The sequence below is a fragment of the Medicago truncatula genome, chromosome 6 (assembly GCF_003473485.1).
Source record: "Medicago truncatula cultivar Jemalong A17 chromosome 6, MtrunA17r5.0-ANR, whole genome shotgun sequence".
Classification (NCBI taxonomy): Eukaryota; Viridiplantae; Streptophyta; class Magnoliopsida; order Fabales; family Fabaceae; genus Medicago; species Medicago truncatula.
The window spans coordinates 35,018,440-35,035,132 of NC_053047.1; the positions used below are offsets into that span (position 1 = coordinate 35,018,440).

The following is a 16,693-nucleotide window of genomic DNA, read 5'->3' on the forward strand; positions in this document are numbered from 1 at the left end:
CATTTTGTGCACTGTCTAACTCCATAAGTCTTTAATGATTTGAAAAACTTGTGCAGGTAGAAACAATTATTTTGTTTATGATAAATATGTACCTACCTGGACAAAGGAATCTATCTATCAGTGGAATTGTGATTGTAAAGCATTGAGATATTCATGAAGGTAAGTCGACATATACAGAATAAGCAGCGGATTAAAATTTCGATTTACTTTCCTTGGATCATTACGAATTGGAACTTGAACCAGTGATTCGATTGTTACCTTAGAACGATTGGTCTGAAAACGATCGGTGGAATCTGCGAACCGGAATCACGATCACAGCCAAGCAAATAGCAGAGCCTCTATCAAGTCCACACGAACAGTGCTCCTCCAAAAGCTCGGTGCTAGCCAAGAAGACGGAAGTCAGATAACTAGGGTTTCTGCAAAAGAACGTAACCGCAAACTATTGCACTAGGGTTCTATTTATAGAACTCTTTATGTGCTTTGCAAGTCAAACTCGTTTTTGACTTCACTAAGCCCAATACGAGTTTAGTAAACTTTGCTAAATAATTAGCATTATTTACTAAGCGCACCCTTTATATAAGTCGTACTTATACATATCTCTTTTGACTGTTCTTTTTGTGTGACCCTTTAGGTTCTAGTCACGTTGGCAATAATATTAAATCTAATATTTAATATTATAAACAATTAGCGGTATCTAGCAACACATCATTGCTACCCAAGTGACAAGAATGTCAAGTGATCCGACGAAACCTTTCATGATAATACATATGTGTATAATTACTCCTTTGTCTCAATATCTTCATTGATCCCAAGGCATAGATAGTGTCACCCTTGTATAGATCAATGTTCATTTATCTTGATTCCGAAATATACTATTTAACGAATAAGTCCAATATCTTATATTGACTTAGTTCGGCATGGCCATGCATATTTATAGTCATATTTCATCAAGAGGCCTAAAGATATATCTCCTGTTTATGAGGAGGGACAAATCCCATCTAGGATACTCATGCCCCTCAGCATGATTCATCAAGTACCCATCAACCAACGTTATTTTTATCCTTTTACAGACAACGTTAGAATGGCAACAAAGCACTTGAATCCACATCTAGAGATCATAGTGGTTTCAGGTCTAAGAGCGATATACATTATTATCATTGTGAGAATATCTTATGACATTTTCATAACTTACTATGTAGTATTCTCACAGTGGGTCAATCCAATACAAATATTACTCCTAATATTTATATCTATGTATAGACTTGATATCTCATATCTATGACCCATGAGATGCGGTCATCAGTCTACATACATAACAGTCTCGACGCTTTATTATTATCCTTTATACATATTAAAGCTTTGACTACGGATACATTTAAGAATAGCGTTCTATAATATAATGTAATCTCATGATTAAGTCACACTTAATATATTATTACACGAACTATCTATTCTAAGGACTTTATTAACATTATCTAAATATAATAAAGAGTGTCATATATTATTACAATAATAAAAGTCATGATACATAAAATAGGTTTAACATAAACTATTGGCCTCTAGGGCTTACACCAACAATCTCCCACTAGCACTAGAGCCAATTAGGCATAAACCTAATACCCATAGATCTAGTATGACCATCATGCTTCTGCTGGGCAAGAGCTTTAGTAAGTGGATCAGCGACATTGTCCAATGTTGGTAATTTGCATATTTTAACATCTCCTCTTTCGATAATCTCTCGAATAAGATGATAACGCCTTTGTATGTGTTTGGATTTCTTGTGAGATCTAGGTTCTTTGGCTTGTGCGATTGCACCATTGTTATCACAAAGTAATTCAATGGGATCCACAATACTCGGAACAATTCCAAGATCAGAAATAAATTTCTTAATCCAAACAGCTTCTTTTGCGGCATTGGATGCAGCAATATACTCGGCTTCAGTTGTAGAATCAGCGACTGTTTCTTGCTTCGAACTTTTCCAGCTCACAGCACCGCCATTTAAGCAAAACACATATCCAGATTGCGATCTAAAGTCATCATGATCGGTGTCATACCCCAAATTTTGACCTAAGGTCCCACTGACACTCGTCTCCGAACTCGGATCAGACTCACATTTCAGTGAAAAATTCGGCAAGGAGGTATTTTGAAATACCTCATAAAGTTCCGAATCGGGCCCTCTTCTCTCAGTCTTTAATTATTTATTTCCATCTTTTATTCTTTTTTAAATCGTTTAATTTTTATTTTGTTTAGTTAATTATTTAATTTTTGTTTAGATAAGTCCAAGAAGTCCAAAGTCTGTATAATCATTTTTATTTTGCATTCTTTATTATTATTATTTGTTAAAATCCAAAAAGTGGTCCTCATCCAAAGAAAACTGTCACGCGCATCATCCCATCCCAATCCTCATCCGCAGCCAAGGAACGACGGATACACATTTTCCTCCCAAAGCCACCATATTTTCTGCACTCTTCAACAAACCCTAATCTCCAAATCCCACACTATAAAAGCAACTTGCAGAACACAAACCAAGGGGGGATACACAAAGAAACAAACAATTTCACGGCCGAAATTCCCAATCAAAACCTGCATTAAAACAACCGATAACACGCACAAAAAAACGTCCAATCCATCATCGATCCCAAGCTGCCAAAATCGTGACCCTTTTCAAACTAGCACAATCTCCAGCAATCCGAATCCAGCAACCGTCATCAAACCTACACCACGTACAGCCATAAACCGGTCGCACGATCAACTGACGTCGAGCCCAGCACCAGGTAACGAACGAGCTGCAGCGGATCGCCGGAACCACTGAATCGGGTTCATACACCAACAGAAGCAAACGGACGTGTCGGAACCGAGTCGGAACGTACCGAAGCACAAGGTAGCGACCGGAGTTCACACCACCGCAGACAAAACCGTCGCAAATCAACCGCCGCAAACAAAAGGTAGTCTCTTTTCTAACTTCTTAGATCTAGTTTCAATTTAGCTGTTGTGGAATTTTTGAGGTAAGATTTGAGAAGAGGGTGAAATTTAGGTTAGAAATCCAAAAAAAAAAGACCCTTTTGTCTCCAGCGCGGCGGCGCAGCCGCGTTGGCTCGTCGGCCACCGCGCCGGAACTCCCTCCACCACCCATTCTCCAACCGGAGAAGAAAGAAGAAACAAGAGAGAGAGATGAGAGCATTTTTCTGTGAAGAGAGAGAAAGGGATGTAGGAAATGAGTGAAAAAAACCGTTACACCCTTTATATAGCCCCCTGAACCGGTTTGGTTCTCCTGAACCGATTCAGGCTTGAACCAAACCGGTTTAAGCCCACTAAGCGCGCCCCAGCCTGTCCTCTAAGCCCAATTCTTTTTTATTGCTTTCTGCACACCCCTGTTTATTACTGCACCCCACCTTGTGTTTGGACCATTTTTTTACCTTTTATTCTTTTTTCGTATTTATTTATTTATTTTTAGCATTTTTATTTTATTGCAGACCTTAGAATGTAAATAGGTTTTTTATGTAATAGTCATAGATTTTATATTTCTAACTTGGGGTAGCCGCGCTTTTTATTTTTATGCTCCGTTAGTTTAATTTTTAGTCCAATTATTCAAAAAAACAACAAAAACATCAAATACCAAAAAATTACAAAAAATATTTTTCATAAACAAACCTTGATCCTAAATCAAGTGATCGTCTCTTTTTATTTTTATTTTCTTAATCAAATATCCAAACAATTTAATCATACTTTGAGTCATCTTTCTTTTAATAAAAAACACAAATCAATTCTTATTTTGCCACTTGGCTTTTCCTTTTAAAACCTTTTTTCAAAACTAATAAAAAACACAAAACCAATCAAACGTTGTTTTCTACCCCGAACTACGAGGTTTTGATCCTTCACGGGTACGTAGGCAGAGGACACTCGTCCTTTCAAACAATAAAAAATGTAGATAAATTAGGTCTCATTTTATTTTCTTTTTCATCACATTAATTCCTTCTTTTCAAAATAAGCAAGCAAGTTATAGCACATTGAATTAAATAAAACCAAGAGGTTCCCGTAGAGTACTACGGACATAAAGGGTGCTAATACCTTCCCTTTATGTAACTAACCCCCGAACCCTAAATCTTTTCAAAATGGGGTAGTTTGAACTTTTTTTTTGCCCCCTTTTCTTAAAAATTAAATGTTCAGTCGTGAAATAAATTAGTGAGTCAAAAGCTAATCAAATAGCCTTGATCTCCGAAAAATGACGCGACAGAAATGGCGACTTCACTGGGGACGCCCCCTAAAGAGGGTTGAGCCTAACTTGGCCTTATTTAATTCTCTATGCTATAACTTGCTTAAAACAAAAAAACAAAAAAACAAAAAGATGGAAATAGTTGTACATATCTTCTCTTTTCTTTCTCCTCTTTTCTCTTAACATGAGTGGTGAGATAAGTCCTACACCCGGGCTTGAGTTAAATATAAGATAGGACGGGGTACAACCATAGTGCCATACCAGGAGCGGTCCTGTGCTATGTGTGCATGTGGTATAACCCCACTCAACGGAGGTCTCAAAGTAATATGATGTCACCATGAGCAGTCGTGATTGGCGCTATTATTTTTGAATGACCGTCGAAGTTGAGAAACCTTAGTAACCCTTAACCCATCTTGGCCTTTTTAGGACGTAGTGCGGTGGCTAAACCAAGAGCAGTCTTGACTTTGGTCGACACGCGATACTACACTCAAACTAGACTTACTTCTGGATGTTATTGGACTAGGAGCGGTCCTATACACCGATATGTTCATAAGGGAAGTTGTAATTTGGGAATTTAGTAGAACCCGTGATGCAGGTACATTTGAAACCATAGTCCTTACCAAATGGCGTCGATATCCTTGGCTCCAACATTGTGGACTTAACCTCACCATGCATGATCATACATGCATTCATCCATAAAAAACTTTTTTTTTCATCAAAATATCGAAGGACTTAGATAAGTTTTCGTAAACATCAAAGATATGGTCCTTGTAAGAAGGAACACCAAGAAATACAACTTCAAAAATCTTAACTAAGCTTTAGCTTTTGTTAAGAACCTTTCCTTGGTTTCGTTCTTACTTTTGAAAGGGAACCAATTGCAACACCTTTACAATTTTTAAATAAAACAATGTTCCTTATCAAGTCTACAATTACTTTGACAAGTCCTTCAAAAAAACGTGTCTATTTTTTGCATAAGCATATCATACATCATTTTGCATTCAAGTTTGAGTCTTACACTGTGTCTTTTCTGCTAAAGGTCAATCCGTCTCAAAAGAGTCATGGCATCGTCGTCTGGAACCCACTCGCATTTACAACACTCGAGCAATCATGAGGAAAAGATGGAGTTTCTTGAACAAGAAAATCAACTGCTTCGTGAGGAAGCGGCAGTCATGCGAACTAAGATGGATGAAATGACTGAATTGATGAAAGCATTGACGGCTGCACATAATCAACCACCACCTCCTCCTCCTATCAGCACTCAGGCCGAAGCAACTGTCTCTATTGCCCCTGAATGGGCGATACCTGTCAGTATTCCACCAAATTCTATGCCAGAAGGTCGTCCTTGGGGTGTCCCTATTTGTCTCAGTGAAGTATTTCGTCCTATTGCTTGTGAAGCTCAGATGCCTACTCACCTGCACACGGCTCAAGTACCCCTACCTACCATGAGGGTCACTCCAGCCACCATGACCTACTCAGCACCTATGATGCATACAATTCCGCAAACTGAAGAGCCTATCTTTCATTCAAGGAATGCAGAGGCTTACGAGGGAGTAAGCGATCTACGAGAAAAGTATGATGAACTACGCCGAGACATGAAAGCTCTCCATGAAAAAGGGAAATTTGGGAAGACTGCGTACGATCTCTGTTTGGTACCAAGTGTGCAGATACCTCACAAATTCAAGATCCCAGATTTCGAGAAATACAAAGGGAGTTCTTGTCCTGAAGAGCATCTAAAAATGTATGTGAGAAGGATGCCTGCGTATGCCCAAGATGATCAGATTCTTATCTACTACTTCCAAGAAAGCTTGATTGGCCCTGCTTCAAAGTGGTACACAAACCTAGACAAAACAAAGGTTCAAACTTTCCGTGACCTTTGTGAAGCTTTTGTGGAACAATACAGTTATAATGTGGATATGGCTCCAGACCGAAGCGATCTTCAGGCAATGACTCAAGAGAGCAAGGAAACATTCAAGGAGTATGCCCAGCGATGGAGGGATACCGCTGCTCAAGTCATCCCGCGTGTAGAAGAGAAAGAGATGACCAAGCTCTTCTTAAAAACTCTTAATCAGTTCTACTACGAGAAGATGGTCGGAAGTACACCCAAGAACTTTGCTGAGATGGTTGGTATGGGCGTACAGTTGGAAGAAGGAGTCCGAGAAGGACGATTGGTCAATGAAAGTGTCCCCGCATGCAGTTCAAAAAAGAAAGACCAGGAAGTGAATATGGTGAAAGGTCATCCTCGACGACAGGCTCATCCGCAATTCAATCCACATCATCAGGCTCAGAAAACACCGCAGTATGATCTGATTCCTATGAAATATGCGGAGCTGCTTCCTTCTTTGCTTGAAAGAAACCTTGTCCAGACCAGACCACCTCCGCCGATACCTAAGAAATTGCCGGCTAGGTGGAGACCTGACCTCTTTTGTGCCTTCCATCAAGGGGCACAAGGTCATGACGTTGAGCATTGTTTCTCCTTGAAGATTGAAGTCCAGAAACTGATTGACAATGATGTATTGCCTTTCAAGAATTTGAATCCGAGTGTGTAGCCACAATTGGGTCGATGTTTATGTCTTCTTCTGCTACTCAACTTGTTTCTAGTGATATGTTTGTTTGTTTACTATCTTTTCAAAAAAAAAAAAACATCCCTTCGTCCCGCCCGAGATGAAAGTGAACTGGTGTAGGGCTTTTTGCTTTAAGAAATTGTCCTCATTAATAAAAAGGTCGTTTTGATCCCGACTTTGCTTTTATTTTGTGCTTTTTCTTGGAAAATGGTAATACAAAAAACCAAAAAATCTTTCTTTAATCATTCTCAAATATCTGCATAATCATAACTTATACTTACTTGTCAAAATCAATAATCAAATCATGCATTAATAAACCCGTTGAACACAATAACCATGTACCCTCTACCAACTTTGAGTTCCTTGTATCCGAAGTTGAAAGAGACATGAATGAAGAGACTCATGACAAGATCTCTCGCATACTGGGGCATCATAAGCCGCCAAAGCTACAAAAAATCATGAAGATAGTTCAGAGGATGGTAATCGCTTACAAAGACTAGCTCGAGGTGCTATCATTTTCTTCGCTCAGATATCCTGCTTCAGTACACATTTCAACAGGGGCATCCCCCCTCCTTCCCTCAAGTATACAACATGAAGGTGATGCTTCCGGCACGATCAAAGTCCCAACAATAGGAGTCATGTCAAAGTCCAAGCTTGAACAAACTTAAAATGCATGACGACCTTGTACAATCATGTCAAAAAAGTTTGAAAACAAACTTCCAACAAGAAGGTTCGTCCCCGTGAAATTCAAGAATGAGACTTTGTGCTCAAAAAGATACTATATTTCCAATCAGACTCCAGGGGCAAGTGGACGCCTAACTATTAAGGATCGCGTGCAATAACTTTTACAACTATGGATGATGACAAACTTGCACTTCCTATGAATGTCGGCGCAGTCAAGAAATACTCTGTCAAACATAAAAGCTCGATAAGTCGCAAACCTGAAAAAAGGCGGCTTAGGCAAAAATGAGCGTCTCGGTGGACTAAAAACCCGAAAGGGCGGTCCAGGCAAAATTAGAGACATGAACAAAAAAATATTCCTGATAGATTGAAAACCCGAAAGGGCGATCTATGCAAAAGTTAAGGATCAAAAAGACAAAGTAACTGCATCCGGTCAAGCACAATCCACTTGAGGCATCCAACTATCAAAAGACCTCCGACTCGAAGCATCTGCAGATCAAAGACTCGGAACAGGGGCACTCAAAGTTGTTAGGGAGAATAGCGGTTTTTTTTGTGTTCAATGTACCGTTCCCATTACATTTACCATTTTTCCAAAATTTTCAAAAATCCGTGGAGCCATGCCCTTGGCAGGTCACCACTCAATTCATCAAACTTGAGCCTGTGCCCATTGATTTGGAACTCTCATTTATTCTATTTGCATAATTTCTTCTTAAAGCAAAAAATTTCAAAATACAAAACTTTTTTTTTACATCTCTTGAAAAGTGTGAACAACAAACACATTCTCTTTGAACTCGTGAGTAGGTGAAGCGTACATCAACATTTGCTTCGAGAACGGTTACACTCCGGAAGAGAAACATGGCTAAGCACTATGGAAAGGACCTCTACTTTGAGCAAGATGCAGTCATAATCCAAAATACAAAAAAAGAAATACAAAAAATCAAAGCTCGCTAAGTTGAAAACCTGAAAAGGCGGCTTAGGCAAAAATGAGCGTCCCGGTGGACTGAAAACCCGAAAGGGCGGTCCAGGCAAAAATTAGGGGCAGAAGAAAAAGAATATATTCCCGGTGGACTGAAAACCCGAAAGGGCGGTCCAGGCAAAAATTAGGGGCAGAAGAAAAAGAATATATTCCCGGTGGACTGAAAACCCGAAAGGGCGGTCCAGGCAAAAATTAGGGATTTTTCAATAAAACAAAAGGCATGACTGCTGAAGCATACCAATGGAAGGACACTCTGTGCCGGTTTACAAATGGCGACTTCTTCCAGACTTCTTTCATCAACAATGGGCTCACCCCCCAGGAGGCATCGGTGGCTACCTAGTGCCAGGTTCTTACACCATCAACGGCTCGATTTGCTCACAATAATATTATCTCCAAGGAAGGTTGCCGAGTGTTTGTAATGCAATGCTGGTCCGACTCCCATCTTACCTGTCTTGTCTCGGCTCATCGAGTCACCTGTCATATACAGTTTATACGGTCATGCAGTCACACATTCATACATTCACACATCCATACATTCATACAATCATGCATTCATCAATATTTTTCACATATTTCATACATTTATGCATAAATAGCATATGCATAACATTAATTCGCACATAATTGCATCAATCATCCGGAATCTCGTTTTGGTCGTATCTCTTCAGTTCGGTCTTAACTTATCGTTTTGTCAACCCGAAAAGTTTCTAACAAATGAACGTCTTGTTTTACTTTCTTTGTCAAAAGTGTCATCCCCGGCAAAAAAGCCGTGCTAGTTATGTCACTAATCAATGTCAATTTCAATTTCAAATTCAAAAGTGTCATCCCCGGCGAAAAAGCCGTGCTAGTTATGTCACTAATCAATGTCAATTTCAATTTCAAATTCAAAAGTGTCATCCCCGGCGAAAAAGCCGTGCTAGTTATGTCACTAATCAATGTCTTGTTTCGTCTTACCTTCATACGACTACCATACGGGTAGTAGGTAATCTATGTCATTTGTCTTCCTACGACTATCTTACGGATAGTAGACAATGTCTTGTTTCGTCTTACCTTCATACGACTACCATACGGGTAGTAGGTAATCTATAACATTTGTCTTCCTACGACTATTTTACGGATAGTAGACAATGTCTTGTTTCGTCTTACCTTCATACGACTATCTTACGGGTGGTAGGTAATCTCATTTATTTGTCTTTATACGGCTATCTTACATATAGTGGACAATGTTTCCTGTGTCTTACCTTCATACAACTATCATACGGGTAGTAAGGTAATACAACTCTTGTCTTCTTACATCTACCATACAGATAATAGACAACTTTTTTCCCCCAGTAAAACTACAATATTCCCCAGTAAAGTCGGATCCCTTTCTTCGAAGAACTTGGGTATCCCAGCGTCTTTTCATTCCAGTCAAGCCGTCATTGTCATCATGCATTCATAATTAAATCATGAGCATTCATAAACATCTTAGGTCAAAATTGGTGTACTTTTGTATTTAAGTCTCTTCGGCCCATCGAATCTCTGGACGAAGAAACTTAAATAGGGGCATCTGTCATACCCCAAATTTTGACCTAAGGTCCCACTGACACTCGTCTCCAAACTCGGATCAGACTCACATTTCAGTGAAAAATTCGGCAAGGAGGTATTTTGAAATACCTCATAAAGTTCCGAATCGGGCCCTCTTCTCTCAGTCTTTAATTATTTATTTCCATCTTTTATTCTTTTTTAAATCGTTTAATTTTTATTTTGTTTAGTTAATTATTTAATTTTTGTTTAGATAAGTCCAAGAAGTCCAAAGTCTGTATAATCATTTTTATTTTGCATTCTTTATTATTATTATTTGTTAAAATCCAAAAAGTGGTCCTCATCCAAACAAAACTGTCACGCGCATCATCCCATCCCAATCCTCATCCGCAGCCAAGGAACGACGGATACACATTTTCCTCCCAAAGCCACCATATTTTCTGCACTCTTCAACAAACCCTAATCTCCAAATCCCACACTATAAAAGCAACTTGCAGAACACAAACCAAGGGGGGGATACACAAAGAAACAAACAATTTCACGGCCGAAATTCCCAATCAAAACCTGCATCAAAACAACCGATAACACGCACAAAAAAACGTCCAATCCATCATCGATCCAAACCCCAAGCTGCCAAAATCGTGACCCTTTTCAAACTAGCACAATCTCCAGCAATCCGAATCCAGCAACCGTCATCAAACCTACACCACGTACAGCCATAAACCGGTCGCACGATCAACTGACGTCGAGCCCAGCACCAGGTAACGAACGAGCTGCAGCGGATCGCCGGAACCACTGAATCGGGTTCATACACCAACAGAAGCAAACGGACGTGTCGGAACCGAGTCGGAACGTACCGAAGCACAAGGTAGCGACCGGAGTTCACACCACCGCAGACAAAACCGTCGCAAATCAACCGCCGCAAACAAAAGGTAGTCTCTTTTCTAACTTCTTAGATCTAGTTTCAATTTAGCTGTTGTGGAATTTTTGAGGTAAGATTTGAGAAGAGGGTGAAATTTAGGTTAGAAATCCAAAAAAAAAAGACCCTTTTGTCTCCAGCGCGGCGGCGCAGCCGCGTTGGCTCGTCGGCCACCGCGCCGGAACTCCCTCCACCACCCATTCTCCAACCGGAGAAGAAAGAAGAAACAAGAGAGAGAGATGAGAGCATTTTTCTGTGAAGAGAGAGAAAGGGATGTAGGAAATGAGTGAAAAAAACCGTTACACCCTTTATATAGCCCCCTGAACCGGTTTGGTTCTCCTGAACCGATTCAGGCTTGAACCAAACCGGTTTAAGCCCACTAAGCGCGCCCCAGCCTGTCCTCTAAGCCCAATTCTTTTTTATTGCTTTCTGCACACCCCTGTTTATTACTGCACCCCCACCTTGTGTTTGGACCATTTTTTTACCTTTTATTCTTTTTTCGTATTTATTTATTTATTTTTAGCATTTTTATTTTATTGCAGACCTTAGAATGTAAATAGGTTTTTTATGTAATAGTCATAGATTTTATATTTCTAACTTGGGGTAGCCGCGCTTTTTATTTTTATGCTCCGTTAGTTTAATTTTTAGTCCAATTATTCAAAAAAACAACAAAAACATCAAATACCAAAAAATTACAAAAAATATTTTTCATAAACAAACCTTGATCCTAAATCAAGTGATCGTCTCTTTTTATTTTTATTTTCTTAATCAAATATCCAAACAATTTAATCATACTTTGAGTCATCTTTCTTTTAATAAAAAACACAAATCAATTCTTATTTTGCCACTTGGCTTTTCCTTTTAAAACCTTTTTTCAAAACTAATAAAAAACACAAAACCAATCAAACGTTGTTTTCTACCCCGAACTACGAGGTTTTGATCCTTCACGGGTACGTAGGCAGAGGACACTCGTCCTTTCAAACAATAAAAAATGTAGATAAATTAGGTCTCATTTTATTTTCTTTTTCATCACATTAATTCCTTCTTTTCAAAATAAGCAAGCAAGTTATAGCACATTGAATTAAATAAAACCAAGAGGTTCCCGTAGAGTACTACGGACATAAAGGGTGCTAATACCTTCCCTTTATGTAACTAACCCCCGAACCCTAAATCTTTTCAAAATGGGGTAGTTTGAACTTTTTTTTTGCCCCCTTTTCTTAAAAATTAAATGTTCAGTCGTGAAATAAATTAGTGAGTCAAAAGCTAATCAAATAGCCTTGATCTCCGAAAAATGACGCGACAATCGGTCTGAAAACTAGCATCAATGTAACCAATTACAGAGAGCTCTTCTTAACCTCCATAGATCAAGAAGGTATCCTTAGTTCTTCTCAAGTACTTAAGGATATTCTTGACAGCGATCCAATATTCGTTGCCAGGATTAGACTGGTATCTGCTCGTAGCACTTAAAGCATACGAGACATCTGGTCGAGTACATATCATAGCATACATGATAGAACCAATTGCTGAAGCATATGGAATATCACGCATTCGATCCCTTTCGTCATCAGTCGAAGGGGATTGAGTCTTTGATAGATTTAATCCTGACGACATAGGAATGAATCCTTTCTTGGATTCATGCATATTAAAACGTCTCAGGACTTTGTCTATATATCTACCCTGACTTAAGCCAAGCAATCTTTGTGATCTATCTCTATAGATCCTGATTCCTAATATATAGGAGGCTTCACCTAAGTCTTTCATAGAAAAGCATTTCCGTAACCAAGTTTTGATTTCTTGTAATGTAGGGATGTCATTTCCGATTAATAATATGTCATCCACATATAAAATCAGAAATGAAACTATGCTCCCACTAACCTTCTTGTAAACACAAGGCTCATCTTCATTTTTAATGAATCCATACTGTTGTACAGTTTCATCAAAGCGAAGATTCCAACTTCTGGAAGCTTGCTTCAATCCATAGATTGATCGCTGCAATTTGCATACCTTTTTGGTTGCTTTAGGATCGCCAAAACCTTCAGGTTGTGTCATGTACACATCCTCAAGAAGATTTCCATTAAGGAAAGCAGTTTTGACATCCATTTGCCAGATTTCATAATCGTGGTATGCAGCGATGGCAAGTAAGATCCGAATGGATTTAATCATTGCAACTGGTGAAAACGTTTCATCATAGTCTACACCATGAATTTGTTTGAAGCCTTTAGCAACCAGTCGCGCTTTGTAGGTACTAACCTTTCCATCCATGTCAATTTTCTTTTTGAAAACCCACTTGCATCCTATAGGATTAATTCCTTCAGGTGCATCAATCAAGTTCCAAACTTGATTTGTGTACATGGAATCCATTTCAGATTTCATGGCTTCAAGCCACTTCTCAAATTCGGGGCCAGTTATGGCCTCCGTGTAAGTCACAGGCTCATCTTGGTCCATGAGCAATACATCACCCTCTTGTGATATGAGATACCCATATCTTTCGGGTTCTTGACGTATCCTGCTAGACCTACGTGGTTCTTGTGTTACTGGGGCAGGATTTTCTGTCATAACAGTTTGGGTATCCTGTCCTTGTTCCTCTACCGGTATTTCAGTACTCTGTGGGTCTTGAATTTCTTTAAGATCTACTTTGCTCCCACTGATTCTCCTAGAGACAAAATCCTTCTCAAGGAAGACTCCAGTTTTGGCAACAACAATTGTGCCTTCAGGTGGTTTGTAAAAGTAGTATCCTCTAGTTTCTTTAGGATATCCCACAAAGAAACATTTTTCAGATTTTTGTTCAAGCTTAGTAGACATAAGTCGTTTTATATAAGCTTCACAACCCCAAATCTTAAAATGTCCCACATTGGGTTTTCGACCATTCCATATCTCATATGGTGTCTTTTCTACCGCTTTAGATGGAACTCGGTTAAGTGTGTAAGCTGCAGTTAATAAGGCGTACCCCCATAAGAAGTTTGGAAGTTCAGCATGACTCATCATAGATCGGACCATGTCTAACAAGGTTCGATTTCTCCTTTCAGATACACCGTTCCATTGCGGTGTTCCAGGAGGTGTGAGTTGGGACAGTATTCCACATTCTTTAAGATGATTGTCAAACTCTAAGCTCAAATATTCTCCACCTCGATCAGATCGAAGCATTTTGATTTTCTTGCCTAGTTGGTTTTCTACTTCATTTTGAAATTCTTTGAAGAAAGTAAATGATTCAGATTTATGTTTCATTAGATACACATATCCAAATCTACTAAAGTCATCGGTGAGTGTAATGAAGTAGTGAAAGCCTCCTCTAGCAGTTATGTTTAGGGGTCCACACACATCAGTATGTATGAGACCTAAAAGATCACTAGCCCTTTCACCTTGACCGGTAAATGGAGCTTTTGTCATTTTTCCCAATAAACAAGATCGACATGTTTCATATGATTCAAAATCAAAAGAATCCAAAAATCCATCTTTATGGAGTTTGGAAATGCGATTCTCATTTATATGTCCTAAACGACAATGCCAAAGGTAAGTTGGATTCAACTCATTAGGTTTCAACCTTTTCGCATTAATGTTATAGATAGGCATATCGAGATCTAAGACATAAAGTCCATTACTCAAATTTGCGTTAGCATAAAGAATATTATCCAAATAAACGGAACAACATTTGTTCTTTATTGTAAATTCAAAACCAGCCTTGTCCAAACAAGAAATTGAAATAATATTCCTGCTAATGGCAGGTACATAATAGCAGTTTTCTAAATTAAGTAAAAGACCACTAGGTAAGGTCAATACATAAGTTCCAACAGCTAAAGCAGCAACCTTTGCTCCATTGCCAACTCTAAGATCGACCTCGCCTTTTGCCAATGCTCTACTCTTTCTCAGACCCTGCACATCAGTACAAATATGAGAACCACATCCAGTATCTAATACCCATGATGTAGAAGTAGACATATTAATTTCTATAACAAAAATACCTGCAGAAGTAGTAGGAACATTTCCATTCTTCTTATCTTCCAGATACTTTGGATAGTTTCACTTCCAATGCCCAGCGTTGTTGCAATAGAAGCACTTATCATCCTTAGCCACGCCTCCAGTAGGCTTCAAAGCTTTGGTTGATGGCTTGGCAACAATTTTGCCTTTGCCATTTCCCTTAGACTTATTAGGCTTCTTATGGTGCTTTTTGAACTTGCCATTATTAACCATTAAAATGGCAGCAACCTTTCCTTTTCCCTTCATGTTTTTCTCAGCAGTTCTCAACATAGCTGCAAGCTGTGGAAGTGTCTTGTCCATATCATTCATTAGAAAGTTATGGACAAAACCGTTCAGGCTTTCAGGCAACGATTGCAGCACAAGATCAACGACTAGCTCTTGTTCAAGGACAAATCCCAAACGAGCTAGATTTTCAGAGTACCCAATCATTTTGAGCACATGAGGTCCTACAGGACCTCCCTCTGACAGCTTGGTGGAAAACAGGGCTTTAGAGACATCAAACCTCTCATGCCTGGCTTGCTCTTCATAAAGAGTCTTTAGATGTTCGATCATATCGAACGCTGTCATCCCTTCATGCTGTTTTTGCAGCTCGGGAGTCATTGAAGCCAGCATGATGCATGAAACTTCTACGGAATCATTGAGATGCTTGGCATGAGCATTTCTTAGAGCCGCAGAAGCTCCAGCAGGAGGTGTCTCAGGAATGGGTCCATCCAGCACATACAGCTTTTTTTCGTGGGTGAGGACAATCCTCATGTTACGGGACCAGTCTATAAAATTTGTTTCAGTCAATTTTTCCTTTTCGATGAGGGATCGCAAAATCTTTGTGGAAGCGTTATTGGCCATCTACAATTTAAAATGTGCAAAATAAGTATCATGAAAAATATTTAATTTGGTCTTTAATTAAATACGCTCCCACTATTTTACTCAAATCAAATGACCTTCAAACATTTGACTCGGAAAATCCCGTTGGAAGATTTTCTAGTGGATTGAAATCCTTATTTCACCTTGTTTTAAGCCAACGGGGGCTGTACTTAAAACTTAGCTATTTAGGTAGGAACATTTCCAGTTGTATCTTATACAACTTTCAAATCAATTGGCGGAATAACTCTTTATTCAATTTCTATCATATAGAAGTCGTCCAATTATAGCTTCTAAATTTATTCTAATCTTATTAAAATTAATTTAGTTAAGTTTGACCCAAAAGAATAACACTTGGATAAATTGGATTACCGCACCGCAACTTACTAGTATAGAATATGCGCTTTACGGAGGCAAAACTCACATATTCGATATTAGTCTTGAAGGGTGTTAAACTTTTGGAAAGCTTTAAACTTAATATTTAAATTGAAGGATTTTTATTAAATTTGATCTCACCTCACCACGGCTTATATATCATATATATATTCGCACTCCAATCAAAACATGCATAACATTTATACATATTAAAAGTGACATGATTATGGCCATCCTAACGCTATGACTCTCTCAAGCCAATGAGAGAATCTGAACTAATCCTAGAAACGACCTTGCTTCTCCAAGCTTGACGTCCAGGACCATCCTTACGTCTTGAGTTCTATTACCTCCTTTGTATTCTATTTACATTACATATGATGAAAACTCGTTTTACATACGAGGGAGTGGATGAGAAGAGAATGTACAATAGAGATATAAGAGAAAGGCACGGCACGCAGGCCGTATTTTAATATCCAAAAGAAATAAAATAAAAGGACTATGGCCATAATCATTCACATGATAATAATAACAAACACACTTTTATTATTATTAATTATTCCTTATAATTAAATAAATTAAATTAAAATTCGACATATGATCACCTACGCAGA

General features: G+C 38.7%; 1 long non-coding RNA gene and 1 pseudogene across 1 annotated transcript; both read right to left on the reverse strand.

Annotated features, from left to right (window-relative positions):
• Nucleotides 1-1,591: 1,591 nt before the first annotated feature.
• Nucleotides 1,592-12,422, reverse strand: LOC120576101 (secreted RxLR effector protein 161-like; annotated as a pseudogene).
• A 2,134-nt stretch (nucleotides 12,423-14,556) lies between these two features.
• Nucleotides 14,557-14,884, reverse strand: LOC120580933 (uncharacterized). Its single transcript, XR_005646725.1, has 2 exons — nucleotides 14,834-14,884; nucleotides 14,557-14,744 (listed from the first exon to the last, which is right to left on the reverse strand). It is a non-coding gene; the product is annotated as an uncharacterized lncRNA (long non-coding RNA).
• Nucleotides 14,885-16,693: the final 1,809 nt, after the last annotated feature.